The 16,980-nt window shown below is 31.5% G+C and overlaps 1 long non-coding RNA gene and 2 pseudogenes across 1 annotated transcript; 2 read left to right on the forward strand and 1 right to left on the reverse strand.

Moving 5' to 3' along the window:
- The window catches only part of LOC137825420 (probable disease resistance protein At4g27220), a 32,814-nt pseudogene extending 23,774 nt beyond the window's left edge, over nt 1-9,040 (forward strand).
- On the forward strand, nt 3,122-5,278 carry LOC137823407 (uncharacterized). Its single transcript, XR_011083122.1, has 8 exons — nt 3,122-3,268; nt 3,386-3,487; nt 3,563-3,665; nt 3,871-4,146; nt 4,427-4,523; nt 4,650-4,735; nt 4,815-4,999; nt 5,119-5,278. It is a non-coding gene; the product is annotated as an uncharacterized lncRNA (long non-coding RNA).
- Nucleotides 9,041-9,477: 437 nt separating the features above from the next.
- LOC137825421 (probable LRR receptor-like serine/threonine-protein kinase At1g06840) lies at nt 9,478-12,600 on the reverse strand (annotated as a pseudogene).
- Nucleotides 12,601-16,980: the final 4,380 nt, after the last annotated feature.

Below are 16,980 nucleotides of genomic sequence, written 5' to 3' on the forward strand. Positions count from 1 at the left end.
TTTACACACAAAGAGTCTATCAATACAATGTATCGTCATACTTATAATGGTATATATATAACTTAAATTAAAGGAATAAGAAAAAATCGTTAAGACGATTAACCCTAATAAATGTCTACACTAAATAATTTGTCACACTACTACTTAATGGTCTCCATCAAACTACTTAATGGTCTATATCAATTTGATGCCTCCATTAGGCGGTCTAACTCGTCTGACTGAGCTTTCCATCAAATAGTCTATTAAACATGATTTATAGTCAATCTTCATAATATACAATGAAATTGACAATGTAAGTGCGACTTTTAGAGTTTGAATGCATGAGATAAATTCACTTAAAGTGAGAGTGTGATCATCCATGATGGTGAGAACATAAAGATGACCATGTATGGAAACCTTTTAGCAGAGACACATATGTCCATATACAGTAAATTAAAGGAATGAGATTAATGTGAATGACGAAAATCATGCATGTAAACTCTTTATTGCTGTAAGAATGGATAACAAGATTGCGTGAGTTGTAAACATTTAAGGGAATGATCATAAGAAAATGCCACAAATCTATGCACTACAAGAAAATCATGAAATAGAAATCAATTTTAGAGAAAAAAAATTAATTAGTTATTATAGTGACTAAATTAGAGACCATTTTAGAAAATTAACAACTTTTGGTTTCTAAATTAGTTTATTGTTAAATGATTAGCTACCAAAGTTTTTCTACCAATGTTATAATATTAACTAATTTAGAAACTAAAAAAAAATAGTTTCTATAAAAACCAATTTAGATACTATTTTATAAACTAAAAATTATTGGTTACTAAAAAGGTATCTATTATTAATAAAAATTATAATATAATTAGATACTATATTTTTGGTAGCTAATAATAAAAATAAAAATAAAATTTTTTTTAGAGACCATTTTTTTAGTCTCTTGTTAAGATGTAATTGGAAACCATTTTTTTAGTCACTTTTAATTTAATTTAGAAACTAATTTTTGGTCTCTAAAAATAATAAAATTAGAAACTATTTTTTTAGTTTCTATTCATCATATAATTTAGATACTTAAATTTTTAGTCACTATTATTTAAATCTAGATACTAATTTTAGAATAATTAAATTTTATAAAATTAATTATTAATTTTTAATTTATAAAATATTTTAAATTAATATGAATAAGTTTACTAAACTATTATTTTTAGTATAATATTAAAATAATTAATATTAATTTAAAATTACATTTAAAATAGTATTTTAATCTTTTAATTTTATTTAAACATAAAATTAAATTAATTATAAATTCAAAATATTTTTTAAATTAAAAAAATTATGAATTAATTTAAATAGATATACATACTTTTTAAAATCTTATTTAATTTTTTTAAATATGAGAAAATATTATGCAGTTTGAATTTCTAACGCTATTAGAATTAAGTACATTTTACTAATTTATTTAGAATTATTTTTCTTATAAAATATTTATAAATTTTATTTCAATAATAATTTGCAAGAAATTATTACTAAATTTATTTTATTTAAGTTTGTATATATTTAAATGTTTTTATATATTTTTTTAGAAAAAAAATACTTTTTCTAAAATTCTACTTGATACTTCTTCTTCTTCTTCTTCTTCTTCTTCTTCTTCTTCTTCTTCTTCTTTCTTCTTCTTCTTCTTCTTCTTCTTCTTTCTTCTTCTTCTTTCTTCTTCTTCTTCTTCTTCTTTCTTCTTCTTCTTCTTCTTCTTCTTCTTCTTCTTTTTTTTTCTTCTTCTTTCTTCTTCTTCTTTCTTCTTCTTCTTCTTCTTCTTCTTCTTCTTTCTTCTTCTTCTTCTTCTTCTTCTTTCTTCTTCTTCTTCTTCTTCTTCTTCTTTCTTCTTCTTCTTCTTCTTCTTCTTCTTCTTCTTCTTCTTCTTCTTCTTCTTCTTCTTCTTTCTTCTTCTTCTTCTTCTTCTTCTTCTTCTTCTTCTTCTTCTTCTTCTTCTTCTTCTTCTTCTTCTTCTTCTTCTTCTTCTTCTTCTTCTTCTTCTTCTTCTTCTTCTTCTTCTTCTTCTTCTTCTTCTTCTTCTTTCTTCTTCTTCTTCTTCTTCTTTCTTCTTCTTCTTCTTCTTCTTCTTCTTCTTTCTTCTTCTTCTTCTTCTTCTTCTTCTTCTTCTTCTTTCTTCTTCTTCTTCTTCTTCTTCTTCTTTCTTCTTCTTCTTCTTCTTCTTCTTCTTCTTTTTTTTCTTCTTCTTCTTCTTCTTCTTCTTCTTCTTTTCTTCTTCTTCTTCTTCTTCTTCTTCTTCTTCTTCTTCTTCTTCTTTCTTCTTCTTCTTCTTCTTCTTCTTCTTCTTCTTCTTCTTCTTTTCTTCTTCTTTCTTCTTCTTCTTCTTCTTCTTCTTTTCTTTCTTCTTCTTCTTCTTCTTCTTCTTCTTCTTCTTCTTCTTTCTTCTTCTTCTTCTTCTTCTTCTTCTTTCTTCTTCTTCTTCTTCTTCTTCTTCTTCTTCTTCTTCTTCTTCTTCTTTCTTCTTCTTCTTCTTCTTCTTCTTCTTCTTCTTCTTCTTCTTCTTCTTTCTTCTTCTTCTTCTTCTTCTTCTTCTTCTTCTTTCTTCTTCTTCTTCTTCTTCTTCTTCTTCTTCTTCTTCTTTTCTTCTTCTTCTTCTTCTTCTTCTTCTTCTTCTTCTTCTTTCTTCTTCTTCTTCTTCTTCTTTTCTTCTTCTTCTTCTTTCTTCTTCTTCTTCTTCTTCTTCTTCTTCTTCTTCTTCTTCTTCTTCTTTTCTTCTTCTTTTCTTCTTCTTCTTCTTCTTCTTCTTCTTCTTCTTCTTCTTCTTCTTCTTTCTTCTTCTTCTTCTTCTTCTTCTTCTTCTTCTTTTTTCTTCTTCTTCTTCTTCTTTTTTTCTTCTTTTCTTCTTCTTCTTCTTCTTCTTCTTCTTCTTCTTCTTCTTTCTTCTTCTTCTTCTTCTTCTTCTTCTTCTTCTTTTCTTCTTCTTCTTCTTCTTCTTCTTCTTCTTCTTCTTCTTCTTCTTCTTCTTCTTCTTCTTTCTTCTTCTTCTTCTTTCTTCTTCTTCTTCTTCTTCTTCTTCTTCTTCTTCAGTTTCGTTATTCTTTATCACTGCCGTTCTCGTTCTCCATCTCGTCCAATTGGTTCATCTCACTGTCTCTTTCCTTGCTCAAGCTCAGGTAAATCATTCTCAATCTCTATATGTCGTGCTTGCGACTCGGAATATTGTCCGTGACGGTGCTCAAACGCAATATGATCTTCAGTGTCACAGGCTTCAAGTTGTTCGCACAATTAGGTATGGTTTTTTTATTTTGATTTTATTTTCAGCAAGTTTAATGATTCTCATACTAGAGTTTCGATTGGGGAAATCTTTGCCCGTATACCTAATTACATATTGATAAAAATGTGGTAGGTTCTGTATTCATGCTTGGCAGATGTTTGACATCTTTGTTGTGGGGAGCTATAGTTGATCGCACTGGTCGAAAACCGTAATACTTGCAGGGATCATTTCAGTGTAAGTATACATGTCAATGAACTGCATGCTTAGCTTTTAAGATTCCCATAATTATCAATGCTTACTTCATTTCAGTGTCATTTTCAACACACTATTTGGCCTTAGCAAAAGTTTTTGGATGGCTATTCTTACGAGATTTCTTCTCGGATGTTTCAATGGTTTTCTATGACCAGTGAGGGTATCATATCTTTAACTCCTACTACAAATTTTGAATGCATGTGTTGATTATAACTTCATTCTCTTTCAAACTTTCATTTCTACATTTTCTTGTCTAACTACTTTATTTAACAAGCCTATGCCATTGAACTTTTTAGAGAAGAACACCAAACTCTAGGACTGTCAACTGTAAGCATCACTAACTCTTTTACATTGTTAATTCTTAGAACTGCATTTCCACAACAAGTCATGTTGTGATTGGTTTAATAATTGGCCCTTCATTGAGAGGCTATTTGGCTCAAGTACTATTCATATTCTTAGCCATCTGGAGTATAAGATAAATCTTGCATAAAGCCTTGAATTTCCATATGTTTATAAGATGAAATGTTTTGAATTGAAAGTATTCTTGTTTTCTGAGAAGGTTAACTGCTGAAATTCTGTATTTAATTGTAGCCAGTAGAGAAGTACCCAAATATTTTTCCAAAGAATTCCTTTTGGGATAAGTAAGTGGACTTTCATATTCAGTTTCGGTTTAAATTGCTTTATCATTTGGACCTATTTAGATAAACTTCTCTAGAAAATTAGTTTATGCCTGAATCATTTTTATAGAAGCTAGTACAAGAAAACTTTTACAAATTAGATTAAGAATAATCTGATTTTTGCTTACTTATTATGTTTTTCTTTCTTATTTTATCTTCCTATAAGTACTCATGGAGAACTTTATCCAAATAAAATCTTAATGATGTGCTGATTTTTATTTTCCAAACATAAATCATTTTGTAGGTTTCCATAGTTCTTGCCCAACCTCATAACATCAGTATTTGCACTCTTAAAACCATGAAGAAGGGAGACAAAGTGATTTTAAGTGTGAAGCCTCAATGTAAGTTGTCTGATGATGAATTTAAGTGTAAATGCTTGTAATTCTTAATGTGGATGATAACCTTGTCATTTTATGGATTTAAAACATGGTTCTGATGTTTCCTTACCTGTTTTTGCATTCTTGTAGTGAAAGTAATTGGTAAGATAGTACTTTGTTTTTGAAGAAGGGTCATGATGATGAAGGGGAGCTGTTTGAATTCAAAACTGAAAAGGGTAACTTGAAAAAATGTCTCAATGTTTTTCCCGATTCCCACTAAATTATTTATTAAGCTAGCTAATGTGAGTGTTTTAGGATTGAACATAACAAGCAATTGACGGGTTTGACAAAGCTATTTTGATTATGAAGAAGGGTGAGGTGACATTGTTAACTGTTGCGTCCGAGTATGGTTTTAGCTCATCAGAGTCTCAACAAGAACTTGTTGTGTTCCTTCTAACTCCACTTTGTATTATGAGGTTGAGCTAGTATCATTTGAGAAGGTAAGTTAATAAACAATCAATGATTTACAATCCTGCCCTCATCTGTTTCAATTTTCATTCTTTCATTCCTTTATCCATTGTTTGGGTTTGTTTCTTACTGATTTGTAACAATCTTTTAGTTCTAGCTTCCAAGACCGTCCTTGATTTGTTCCAGCCCAAAAGCTTGTGAGTTGCAAGTAGGCACAAAAATGTAAATTCAATCAAGATAGGAATAGACTAAACTTTCTTGTACATATAACTCATGGATATTAACAAAAGTTGAAAGTAGATTTCAAACTACGGCGAGTATCTTGAGTTTATGTGATTATTTTTTAGTTTCTACCACAATCTTAGTTCACATTCATAATTCATAAAAAAGTTCTTTTGTAAAATTTGAAAAAAAAAATTGAAAAATTTCTCATTTATAACTATATTTTGATTCTGAAAATAATTGCTTTGAGTTGATGAACTTTTAAAATTAGTGAACTTGAATCTACAAATAAATATAAAATATGAAAGAGTAAGTAGTTAAATAAATAAAAAAAAGTAGATGAATAAAATAATATTTTATAATAAATTACATTATTTAGAAACCAATATTGTGACCATTTTTTTGGTATTTATATATTTGGTCACTAAATGAGTTTCTATATATTTTGGTCACTAAACTGGTTTCAATGAAATTGGTTGTTAATTTGGTTTCTATATAATTGGTCACTAAATTAGTTTCTATATATTTGGTCACTAAGTTGGTTTTTATTTAATGGTAACTAAATTGGTTTCTAAATTAGATTCTAAATTGGTATCTAAAATTAGCGACCATGATTTTAGCCACTTAATGCTATTAGTTTCTAAATTAGTCTCTAATTAAGTTAGTGACTATTTTTATCATTTTAGAAACCAAAAATTTAGTTTCTAAAAGCAATTTTTCTTGTAGTGTCTCTTTATAAGAGCAGAGTTCCTTTATTTGAGGAACCTTGGGGGAGATTTTAAAAATATAATCCCATCCATGGATCCAAAAGGCATGAATCACTTGATTACCCTAGAACTCGAATGGTGTGAAAAGATAGAATGTCTCATTGATAACACTATGAATACCAGCAACAGTGTATTCTCTAAACTTGTTTACTTAAGGTTGGAAAGTTTATGTAGCCTTGGAGAGGTTTTTTGTGATCCCTCTTCGCGATGTTCCCTCGAAAATTTAGGAAAGCTCTTGATAAAAGATTGTGGAAAATTGAAGAGCATCTCCTTTCCAAGGAAGTCTAAACTATGCAATCTGAAGGTCCTTTCAGTATCAAAATGCCCTGTGCTAACTTCTCTCTTTGTGCCATCTGTTGTCCAATCTCTAGTGTTGTTAGAGAAACTAACAATATATGAATGCAGCGCATTGAGGCACATAACAGAAGAAGTGGAAGAAGGGAACGATATTCTTTCAAGCATCCCAAGTCATTCATATTTGACGTTCCAAAAATTAAGGATTATTAAAATTGAAGATTGCAACAATTTGGAGTACATATTCTCTGAGAATTTAGCCGTAGGGCTAGTGAGTTTGGAAAGGGTGGAAATTCAATGTTGCTTTAAATTGAAGTATGTATTTGGAAGTGGAAAGAAACGTAATCCTGCAGTTTACCGAAATGAAAAGGAGACTAATATCATAAATTTTTCTAATTTGCATACTCTATTGTTGTCAGAATTACCAAATGTGATTGACATTTGGCCTGAATATTGTCGTCCACATCTTCCAAATCTTAAAAGGTTATACTACCATAAATGTCCCAAATTGCTTGACTCTTGCATAAGTAAGATGATGACTGCTTCAAATCTCCCGCAAGAAACAACTTCAAAGGTAATATATTATTTTAAAATAATAATATCTTTAACTAACATAACCACATGAGCTTTTATAGAAACATAGTTATTATTTATTATTTCATTAAATTGATTAAAAATAATGAACTTTAAATATGAATTAACATTGAGATGTTCAGGAATCAGTATACTTTGTCAAGTGATGTTGTTTAAATGCATTAAGAATAACAATCATATAGCAGTAGTTTTTATCATTACTTTTATTCTGATAACTATCAATATTATAATTTATATTATTATTGTGTTTGAGTAGAAAAATATATGTATAAATTAATCATAATTCTGTGAAATGGATAATCTTTTATCTAGTCTAATAAACAAGTATTTATCAATTTAATCAATTATATTTTAATGAATTGTATTCAGACCTACTGATTATGATGGTTTTTTCGATTAGTATTGTAATTTTTTATAGGTTTTTTAAATAATGAGTTTTGATCTAGATTTTTGTTTTTATTTTTTAATACATTTTAGGTATTTTTCCTCACATTAAGTTTATTGAAAAATAATATATATTATTTTCAAAGATGCAATACATGTAAATAAATAAAAAATGATATTGTAATTACAAGTGATAGATATAAGATTTTGAAGTGCGTTATATATGTGATATTTGAAGTACGTTAGATTGATGAATTAATGATTGAAATATATGCACTAAGTCCTTTATTTAGCAAAAATAATAAATTAAATCTGTAAAATAATCCATGCTTTGTATTTATCTTTTCGTTACTAAATGTGCAATTTTATTCATAATTTTTTTAAAAAACAAGTTTGTTGATTTGAATTAGCCATAACTTATGAATTGTAAAATGTAAGATATTAAGAATGAATTATGTTGTGTATACAGGAGAATCAAATACCATGCTTCATTACCAACACATTCATCCAACTTGAAAGCCTTACATTGACTGATGTTAGAGTAAAAGGTCTGTTCCAAATCCAAATGGGAGAAGAAGGGGGCACTGGAGAACTGCTTCCTCTAAACTTGGATATAAATTCTCTACACTTGGGGAACCTACCTGAGCTCAACTTCATATGGAAGGGCCCCACAAGTTTTCTAAGCCTCCAAAAGCTTGAAACTGTTAAAATATATGGATGTCCAAAATTGAAAACCATCTTCTCCATCAGTGTTGTTACAAGTTTACCAATGCTGATGAATCTGGGTATATATACATGTGATGAATTGGAACAAATATTTGATTTAGGTGATGCACGACAACTCCAAACCCTGTATTCTTCCCAACAACTCTGCTTCCCAACACTCTATTTCATTTCAGTTCAAAACTGCAATAAGTTGAAATATCTTTTTTATAATCTATCGGCTACTCATTTTACCAGTCTGAAATATTTGAAAATAGTAGAGTGCTCTGAGTTACACAAGGCTTTTGGTTTTGAACATGAAGCTGATGATGGTGGTGAAGAACAGACGGCTAAAAAGGGAGAAAAACTACTACTACAGGAACTGAGAAGTATTACACTCAAAAATTTGCCAAACTTCAAAGAGATTCACCACGGATTTAAGTTAAAAGGAATTGTTGAGCATAGCATAGAGGAATGTCTAAAGTATTCTCCAAGTTTATATCTAAATCCAGGTAAAATTCACATGTCCTTTTTCTAGACACAATTACAATGTCTTTGGGTTATGATGTTGTTAAGTGAAATATTATTTTATCAGATATGTAAATAGAAGGCTACAGTGAAGTATGGGAAGTGTGGTATTGATTTAAAAAACAAAGTGTGGAATGGACAATGCAACCGTGCCTCAAGTTATCACCCAACTCATCTCCAACCGCTAAAATAAATTGGTGAGATAACTTTTTTTTTTCCGCTAAGAAAACATTTTTTAAATTAACCAATGCTAACTCACTGGCCCCAGTATTCTCATGTCACTCGTTATGGAATAATAGTAAAACATTGATACCATATAATTATTTTGTAGGGACACAATTGCTGGAGGGAAGCAGAGTGTTAAGACGAGTTGTGGGTGTAGGAGTGATATTAAAATTTGTATATAAATAATCAATAACAGAAAGAAAGTTCTATTTGTTAAATATTTATCTCTGTGAGTATTTATTTTCTTGTTTTAGGATTCAAGAATTTGATAAGGAAATGGTGATATTGTAAGATGTCTAAGTCTTATATCGTGTATCGTGTAATATGAAACACTCAGTGCTATATTTAAGTGTTTGATTCTTCCCTCTTTGAATTAATTTTAGAGTGATTCTCCAAATATTAAGATATTTATCATTTCATATCATCAAAGCTAGTTAGCAAATCCCCGTAAGAACTACGGAAGAAGAATTTGTAATCCTAATAACCTAAAAGACATGTGATTAGTACTTCAAAAGTACCTGGAATGCACCATCATAAACAAATCTCTGTTGCTGTTGCAAAAATTGATTAATTATAACTAACTAGCCAATTCTCTATCAATTTATCATACAAGTAGCACAAAAAGAATAAATGAAAATTAGTAAATTTGGTTTCATTGTCCAATTCACAAAATGAATAAATGAAAATTAGTTTGATTTCATTGTCCAATTCACAAGGTACTAATTAACATCCTCAGATTCAATAAACTATTTTTTTACTATTTTTTTCTAAAGAAAGATATAACTTTTGAACTTCTATGTTGGTTTGATGGTTGGTACACTTCCACTAACAAGGTCACTACCTGACACATCTCCTGAAATGAAAAGAGTGTTTATAGTAGATGATGAAGGTTGTGACTCAATATTGTACCAGAAGAATCATTTGTAACATATTCAACTCCCTTGGAATCTGGCTCAAGTAACATAGAACAGATGTATTCAAGCTCTCTAGCCACTTCTGTCATTTTAGGCCTTTCATTTGGTAAATCTTTGCAACACTTTAAGGCTAAAGTAAAAAATCTCACTGCATACTCAAATGGATAAGACTCAATACGTTTATCAACAACCAGAGAAATGCCACCATATTGGTATGCCATATTAACCTGAAATAAAAAAGGAAGAAACAAAAAGATTTAGGTCTTACTTAAATAACTTCATTAAGCATTTATACGAAGAAGAAAATAAGAAGGTTAAACGAATTAATCTTCTGTTATATGTTAAAGTTTAACTTATACACAAAATTGCCAAGAAGAGAAACATGACATACCTGTCTAATTATATTTTCACCATGAAAGATTGGTGGCCTTCCCGTCAAAAGTTTCAAAAATACAACACCCAGACTGTAAACATCACTTTTGTGAGTCAAATTACGTGTTAAGAAGTACTCTGGATCAAGGTAACCCTGCATGAGTACAAAAATAGAAAAATTAAAACATTGAACGGATAAAATCAACCTTAAACCATATATAAAAAATAATTTCCAATGAATTAGTTAGATACATCTTTGTATTTTGGTTTCAAAGATCCAAACGTCAAACTTATTTCTTAAACTATACCAAACACTAACATGACTAGCAGCAGTTATTTTCTATGCATAACTGTCTAAAAACAGTCCCTCACTTTTTTTTTCTTTTTTTTATGGGCAAGGAAAAAATAAATTAATATGAACCACTTTAGGGTGACTCAACCTTTATACATAATCATAACACAACATTTCCTCAAAATGCCTTCTAGCCTACCTAATTTTATATCCTTAAAATAAAATAACACCCCAACCAAAGAAATAAACCTTGCATAAGCTCACTTAATTGAAAACATACAAGCCATAAGATCAATACACTACTCAAAATAAGTAAAACAAGCAGATTTAGATGTTACCTAAGACCAAACCTTTAATTGAATCAAGGTAAACATTTCTGAATGGTCTATCACTCTACCTTAGAAAATATGCTTATTCCTGTGCTTCCAGATTTCATTTACTACTGCAATCCAGATGCTACTCCAAACAACTTTAACCTAGACAGATGCATTTAACACATTAAACTGCACGAAGTGGGAAACTGGATCAACATGATCAACGAACATAGTCCCCAACCATGTAAAACATTGTTTCCAAACAAGTCCAGCAATCCTGCAATCAAAAAACAAATGATTTGTCGACTCCACTTCCATCCTGCAAAAGCTACAGAGATTGCTATCAACCGAAACCACACGCCTTTCCAAATTAACTCTTGTAGCAACCGAATTAGACAACACCCTCCAAGCAAAAAACTGGGCTGAAGGCAAAGCATAAGACTTCCAGAGGGATACAAACAAACTCTCTCCCTCATATGAGCCTCTTAATTTAGCATAGGCAAACTTTACCAAAAACCCACTATCCTTACCTACCTTCCAAACCCGGCAATCTTCAATACTCAAGACTCGGGCCTTTCCATGCACCTCTTGCAACAACTGAGCTTCCTGACTATTTTCCCACTCAAAAAGACCTCTCCTCCAGACTAACTTCCACTCCCAACTATCGTTAACCCAACTCTCTGCAAGACTTTAAATTACCATCTTTATTACCACATAAAGAATACAGCCCTAAACAGTCCCTCACTTTGAGTTGCTATCAAGATCAGACTCCCTCCCAATGTTTCATATGTGTTGATGGTAAACTTGAGTGTGAATACAGAGAAGCATTTATCTTTTTCCTTTACATAGACTTAGTGTGTCACCTCTTCATTACTTGTACCTCTTTATTTTTTCAAAAGAAATATGCCAACAATGTTCATCTTTAAGTCATACTTGAATTAAGGCATTGGTATACTACATTTGACCTTCTTAAATTTTGTAGAATAGTGTCTCATACTTTAATATAATTTAAAATCTCATCCTAAAACACATGCTCAATTATAGTGAAAGCAAATGCAGTTAACCATACCGGGGTCCCCTTGACCACAGTGGATAGATGAGCAGGTACATTTCCTTCAATATCTGGAACTGGGGCAAGTCGTGAAAGTCCAAAATCGGCAACTTTTGCTGTGTACCTAGAGTCCAATAATATATTGCTCGCCTTCACGTCTCGGTGGAATATTGGAGGATTAGCTTCTGTGTGTAGATATACAAGACCTTTGATCCTAGAGCAATCTTTAACCTCGGAGAAAAACTAAGAACATCTTTTGAATAAGCTGTCATCAAACATTACCAACATAGTTAAGACATAGAAAGGCATTTTTTTGATTAAATTAAGAATAAAATTATAACGTTAGTCCCTTTGTACTTGAAACCAAATTGGGGCCAGAAATAAAAACAAGAAAACTTAAACAGGAAATACAGAAAATTTGAGGATAGAAGTTTAAATATACCAGAAAGGTAATCCCTTAGGGTTCCATTTGGCATATATTCATAGACTAACATCTGCAAGCACAAAGAAACAAACCAAACAGAACACATAAACTAGTCAAAAAAAGGACATAAGATTTAAGGGAGAAATAGAACCAAAATAACCATTGCCTTAAGAATCATAAAGAATAGGCTTAGTTGTGCTTTACTCCCTCATTTTAACGATATGCCATCAGGAAAAGTTACCTGTTCACCCTCTTCATCACAGTATCCAATTAGAGACACAAGGTTGCGATGGTGTAGCCTTGATAGCAATTCTATTTCTGTAAGGAACTCCCTCTCACCTTGCAGTGAACCCTCCTGTGCACGTTTTATGGCAACAACAGTGCCATCACAAAGACGACCTTTATAAACCTTCCCATAACCCCCTTCTCCAATTTGAGCAGACTCACTAAAATTGTTTGTAGCCAAGGCCATTTCTTTGTAATCAAATGATCTTACACCTTCCACTTTTAGCGAGATCCTAGATGCTGTGAAAATTTTAGAAGCCTTTGTTTAAGATATATATAATCAAGTCATTCTTGATGGTACAGAAAAATAGATTTAGAATATATTTATGCCAAAATAAAATATGTGCAATAACATCTAGACTTTTAAAACTTTAGTAATAATGATAAAGAATCTTACAAGTGTTTTGTGCTGTTCAGGTTTGCAAATGATAGTGGTATGGATCCTGTAATATTGTTCTCATCAATTTGTATTCTGTCCAGCACTGGAAGATGGCCAAGCTCTTTAGGAAGATCCCCTGTTAGTTTATTTCCACTCAGAAGTCTGCAAAAAAAATGATTTGATAAGAAGGAAGGCAGAAATATTGTAGCTCCTTGTGTCAAAATACCAGCCGTTTTTTATGCAACCAATTGAATTGAATTTCAGTCCTATAGAAACAAGTATTTGACTTAAAAAACTTCCTAAGAAAACACTACTCTCGTTTTATTCAAGATGTGTTTGTTCAAGTACTAATATGTATAAATGACTAGGAAATCAAATCAAAAAATTCATCAAGGTGATATAAGACTACTGTTAGCATTAAACTCAAAGCTGTCAACTGTCATCAGTTTTAATTTAGCATTTGAATAGCCAATAATTATTATCTTTAATTCTAGATTTGAATGTCATTTATACTATTATTTAAATGAAAATGATAGTATAGGTTTTATGATAGAGAAGGTAGAATTTGAGAAGTCTATTGTAAGACTATTTAGAGAGATTTTATTCTTATTTGAAAAGTAGCAGTGAAATAAAATTTATATTCTCTGTTCACAAATATTTTGCTCTGTTTTATTCCCTCAACACCAACAATTGGTATCAGAGCTATTTTCTTGAGGGATCTGTAAGGTTAGTAGAGTGCACCAATGGAAGGAGGATCAGATTTTTCAGCAATGACATCACTTGTCTTTGATGGAGACAATTATCAAATGTGGGTTGTTCGTATGGAGACCTACCTAGAAGCATTGGATTTATGGGAAGCTGTAGAAGAGGACTATGAAATTCAGTCCCTTCCAGAAAACCCTCCGGTGGCACAAATAAAATCACAAAAGGAAAAAAAGATGAAGAAATCAAAGGCAAAAGCATGTCTATTTGCAGTTGTATCTCCTATGGTATTCACAAGGATAATGTCCTTGAAGTCAGCAAAAGAAATCTGGGATTACCTCAAGGCAGAATATGAAGGTAATGAGAGGATTCGTGGAATGCAAACCCTGAATCTAATCAAAGAGTTTGAATTGCAGAGAATGAAGGAGTCGGAATCCGTAAAAGAGTACTCAGACAGACATCTAAGTATTGCCAACAAAGTGAGGTTGCTTGGATCTGTGTTAAAAGATTCAAGAATTGTGGAAAAACCAGTTCCAAAGAGGTTTGATGCCACCATAACAACCCTGGAGAACACAAACGACCTATCAAAGATTTCTCTTGCAGAGCTCTTAAATGCTTTACAAGCACAAGAACAAAGGAGAGCCATGAGACAAGATGGAGCAGTAGAAGGAGCCTTACTAGTCAAACATGAAGGTGGCTGGAGAAACAAAGGTAGAAATTATCCTCCTTGTAAGCATTGCAACAAGTTAGGTCATCCACCGTTTAAGTGTTGGAGAAGACCTGATGCTAAGTGCAACAAGTGCAATCAACTTGGGCATGAAGCAATGTTTTGTAGAAACCAAAGTGAGCAACAAGATGTAGATGCTCAAATTGCAAATGAGGAGGAGGATGTACTTTTCGTTGCAACTGGTTTTTGCAGCAATATTTCAAGTGTGTCTTGTCTAATTGACAGTGGCTACCAACCACATGACACATGACAAGGAACTCTTCAAGGAATTGAGAACTACTGATATTAAAAGGGTGAGGATTGGAAATGGTGAACACCTTGCAGTAAAAGGAAAAGACACAATAATTATCACAAGCTATAAAGGTATAAAAATCATTACATATGTTCTTTTTGTGCCAGAGATTGATCAAAATCTTTTGAGTGTTGGTCAATTATTGGAAAAAGGCTATAAAGTGATGTTTGAAAATAAGCATTGCTTAATCAAAGATGTTGATGGCATAGATTTGTTTAAAGTTGAAATGAAGGGAAAAAGTTTTGCTCTCAATCCAATGGAGGAGGAGCACATGGCCTTTAAATCCAAAGAAAGTGTCACCGAAATTTATGTACCTGACTTGAAGAGTAATATTCTCAGTATGGGACAATTATTGGAGAGTGTTGAAGCAAAATTTGATAACCTGGACAAAAAAGGTTTACAAAATTGGAAGAAAAATATGTTGATATGGAGAAAGACAAGGAAAGTAGAGTCAATCAAGTTGAAGAACTCCATTTTGTTGCTTTTGGCACAAAAAGAAAAGGTGAATGAATTACAATTCAAATTAAAAGCTCCTTTTGGTTCATGTGTTTTACTTGAAAATAATGGTTTTGATTTAGGAGAAGACCATAAATGGAATGGTGTTGAGACATCATCTGAAAGGGAAATATGGTATAATCATTATCTTCAAAGCTCATTGAAGTCAAAGTCTTTCTTAAATCCTTTTAATTCAAAGGGTGAAAGTGGAGAAGATTTTGTTTGGAAAATTAAAAGTAATTCAATTCAAAATTCTGCACGGATTGGTGCAATGAAGAAAATTGAAGTTTCTTCTAATCAAGGACAATATGGTGACTACTGGAAAAATATAATATTGGAGGCAGTTGGGGTAAGGAAAAATATAAAATTGGAAGTGTGAGCGACAACAATCTGAATAAAAAATATGAAAGGTTTGAGTTTAAGGGGGAATTTGTTAGCATTAAACTCAAAGTCGTCAGCCGTCATCAGTTTATTTTAGCATTTGAATAGCCAATAATTATTATCTTTAATTTTAGTTTTGAATGTCATTTATACTATGATTTAAATGAAAATTATAGTATAGGTTTTATGATAGAGAAGATAGAATTTGAGAAGTCTATTGTAAGACTATTTAAAGAGATTGTATTCTTATTTGAAAAGTAGCAGTGAAATAAAATTTATATTCTTTGTTCACAAATATCTTGCTCTGTTTTATTCCCTCAACACCAACAACTACTAAATCATTCAATCATGTGTCATAGTCCAGCATGCTGGCCAAGATAGATGACTAAACTTACAAGAGTTTCAAAGTTTTGATATTGCCAATCTCCTTCGGTATACTCCCACTTATGTCATTCCACATAAAGTTCCTTTCAAGAATGCAAATTAAAAGCATTAGTAGAGGAAGTAATTGCAAGCTGCTACAGAATGGAAATATTCAAATGAATCTTACAAAAGTTGAAGCTAGAAATTGCAAAATTGAAAAGTGTTCGTATGTAACCGGTTTGCATTAGAAACACCAATGCAGCCACTTCCTTACAGTATTTCCAAATAAGATAAGTTGCCGATCTCTGGTGCCAAAGTTCCAGACAGGTTCAAATTCAGTAGTTGCCTACAGACAAAAATAAAAGGTTCTCAAACAAATGTGTCAATAGTAGTAGCAAAAGTTGTTCCAAGAGAAGTGTCAAAGGGCAATCAAGAAAGTATAATCTGAATTATGAAGCTTACATGTGTATACTACTTGACACTGGATTATTGCGCAGTGCATTAAATTATAGTATTGGTTCTAGAAGTAAAAGGGAATTGATGAAAAGATAGAAAGTTATAGTAAAACAGAAATTTTGCTTTGACTTCAAGATATATGAATTTTTCAAGATACAAAGAAAATATCATCATACAGCATTGTGCATTTATACCTAACAGCCGTTGTTGTAGTCACTTGAGCGTACTAACTTTTCTAATCTAAAAGTTACTGATTAAGAAGTTTGGACAACAACCATTGTGAATCTATTCAAAACTGAGCAGATTAAAGGGAGAAAAGTTAATAAAACATGGACCAAAAAATGGAGATTAAAGTCATATAAAATATTCTAAAAAATATGCCTTGATCAAGGGAAGAAGGTGGGAGAAGTAGGGGTCTGGTCAGAGTCTGAATGGCAGTGGAGGCTGAGGTGAAGAAGGAACAGGTTCGAGTGGGAAGTATTACATGAAGAAGAACTTCATAGGAACATATCCAGGATTATTCTAAACAAGGAGGCGAAGGATATTCAGATATGGAGAGGTGATGTTTTAGGGATGTTCACGGTGAAGTCTGTGTTTGGATGCTTATCAAACCAGGGAACTATAACCAATGATGGGTGCTTCAAAATGCTTTGGAATGCTAAAGCATTGCTACTGCATGGAGGGTATTGCTGGATAAAATTCTAACAAGGCAAAATCTCATTAGGAGAGGGGTGTTGATAAATACTTATAGTTAGTGTGTGCTATGTCAAGGGTGGATGAATCATCTCAACATTTGTTTATCCAATGCGTCTATGTTCAACTAGGTGTGGTCTCTTTGCTTTAAATGGAT

The sequence above is a fragment of the Phaseolus vulgaris genome, chromosome 8 (genome assembly GCF_000499845.2).
Source record: "Phaseolus vulgaris cultivar G19833 chromosome 8, P. vulgaris v2.0, whole genome shotgun sequence".
Classification (NCBI taxonomy): Eukaryota; Viridiplantae; Streptophyta; class Magnoliopsida; order Fabales; family Fabaceae; genus Phaseolus; species Phaseolus vulgaris.